The sequence below is a fragment of the Eubalaena glacialis genome, chromosome 2, assembly GCF_028564815.1.
Source record: "Eubalaena glacialis isolate mEubGla1 chromosome 2, mEubGla1.1.hap2.+ XY, whole genome shotgun sequence".
Lineage (NCBI taxonomy): Eukaryota > Metazoa > Chordata > Mammalia > Artiodactyla > Balaenidae > Eubalaena > Eubalaena glacialis.
The window spans coordinates 117,652,060-117,654,597 of NC_083717.1; the positions used below are offsets into that span (position 1 = coordinate 117,652,060).

Below are 2,538 nucleotides of genomic sequence, written 5' to 3' on the forward strand. Positions count from 1 at the left end.
CTGGGCTGGGACATTTCTCAGACGTCCCTGGGTTTTGATACCTTGAAAGTTTTGAGGAGGACTGGTCAGGTATTTTGTCCCTCAATTTGTTTGTCTGTTTGTTTTCTGATGTTTTCTTATGGTTGGTCTGGAGTTATGGGGTTTGGGGCGGAAGATCCAGACAGAGATAAAAATGCCATTCTCCTCAGGTCACATCAAGGATACACACCATCAACGGGACTTATGACAAATGATTTTACCCTCGATCACCTGGCCAGTATCGTCTTTTTTTTTGCTGCGTTGGGTCTTCGTTGCGTGCGGGCTTCTGTAGTTGTGGCACGGGGGCTCAGTAGTTCTGGCTCCCAGGATCTAGAGCGCAGGCTCAGTAGTTGTGGCCCACGGGCTTAGTTGATCTGCGGCACCTGGGATCTTCCCGGACCAGGGCTTGAACCTGTGTCCCCTGCATTGGCAGGCGGATTCTTTTCTTTTCTTCTTTTCTTTTGCAACCAAAACTTTAATCCCAAGGATTCTCACAAAACATATTACAAATGACAGCATGAAAAAAAAAATTGCACAGTAACTCAAAGTTCAGCTCTACAATACTCTTAATCTGGCAGGACATTGGTATCTTGATAATCTCAAATTTCCAAAAAAGATTACAGCAGTACAGTCAGGTACCAGAAACCTGTACTTGTCAGAGTCTGAACTGCTGAACTGAATGAATAAGCATTTTCAGAACTCTAATGAAAAACTGATGAGCTCATAAAAGTGCTAACAAAAGATCAAGATGAAAAAAAAATTAATTACATGGGACTGAGTGAACTGATGAGGATGAGTATAATTTTTGTGACTTTCTGTTTGAATTTAAAAAAAGAAGGGCTTCCCTGGTGGCGCAGTGGTTGGGAGTCCGCCTGCCGGTGCAGGGGACACGGGTTCGTGCCCCGGTCCGGGAGGATCCCACATGCCGCGGATCGGCTAGGCCCGAGAGCCACAACTACTGAGCCTGCGCGTCTGGAGCCTGTGCTCCGCAACGGGAGAGGCCGCGACAGTGAGAGGCCCGCGCACCGCGATGAAGAGTGGCCCCTGCTCGCCGCAACTGGAGAAAGCCCTTGCACAGAGGCGAAGACCCAACACAGCCAAAAATAAATAAATAAAATAATTAATAAAAAAAGAAAAAATCCCACAAGGACTCAGAGGCAAAGAATATACAAATCAATTTTCACTGCAAAGTAAAGGAGCTGTTACAGTGGAGGATTACTGGACTGAATGTCAATATTATGACATAGTATGAGTGTGTTTCATGTTTGGTAATTGCAATCATTGTTGCTTTTGTTGTGGTCATCCATGTACAATGCTTGGTGTCAGTCTATTTATCTCTTGTAAAAATAAAATACAGTGTGTGTGAAAAAAAAAAAAAGATTACAAAGAGCTATGTATTCATGTACAGCAATCACAGAGGGGACTTATGACCTCACTCAAAGGTAAACTAACTTCCTTGAAACTTCTTAGATTCTAAACTCCCTGGATGACCTCTTGTCCGGTGTGAAGACTAGTGGAATTTTTAAACCTCTAATCTAGGGGAAGGGTGCGGCTTTCATTTTTGCCTGCTGGCTTGTGTTCACAGCACTTTTTAAAGACTGCTTGCTTAACTCCAGCTGCATACCATATCCCAGCTACAGAAAGTCTTTTCAATGTTTGCCAGTGTTGTTTCCATAATAGTAAGCATCACACTTTATGTGGGCAGGAGTTAGAGTTTTATTATCAGTCTAGGCAAGACCAAAAATTCAAAGCAAATTCAATTTTGCTTAAGGGAACATTGTAAGGTAACAATTCTTCATATTACATGCCTCATAGGACCCATTTCAAACCATAGAGAATGACACCTTTATGGGTCACTGTCCCAAGAGACAAACAAATGTGTACAACTAAAACATTTAAAAAGTGCACCAAGCTTCGGAAGTCTCAAACAAAACTTGAATTTTCTGTACATACTCCTGTCAAATGAAGTTATTGCCTGTACACCACTCCTCTTGCAAAGTGGTCTTCTATTTCCTTTCATTTGACCTAGATCGGCTAGGAGACCTAGAGAAAGATCGGGACGGCTTGTGATTTCTCTCCTGGGACAGGGATCTCTCTCTTCTCCTATATCTAGAAAGGGACCTGCTCTGGCTGACCGAGAAGGCTCTCCATCTTGGAGATGTGTGGGAGGTGGAGGACTCCTCCTCCGATAATCATCTCGAGGGCGACGACCCCAACAAGGAGGCGGTCACGATTTCGACTTCTCTTTTCCCCATTCGACAGGTCCACTCTTACTCGGCAGCCACATAGTGTTCTCCCATCTAGTTCTCGGACAGCATCGGCTGCATCTCGGGGATCTTCACATTCAACAAGAGCGAAGCCGGGAGGGTTTTTAGCAACCCACACACTGCAGAGTGGTCCATGATAGCCTAAAGCTCGTTCCAGTTCAGCCTTGTTACCACTGTTTCCAAGATTCCCTACATAAACTTTACAGTCCAACGGACAGGAATCACGATGCAAGACCCTCGTGGCTCCTGGGTT

General features: G+C 44.6%; 1 pseudogene; it reads right to left on the minus strand.

Annotated features, from left to right (window-relative positions):
- Positions 1 to 1,723: 1,723 nt before the first annotated feature.
- Positions 1,724 to 2,538, minus strand: LOC133084662 (serine/arginine-rich splicing factor 3-like; annotated as a pseudogene).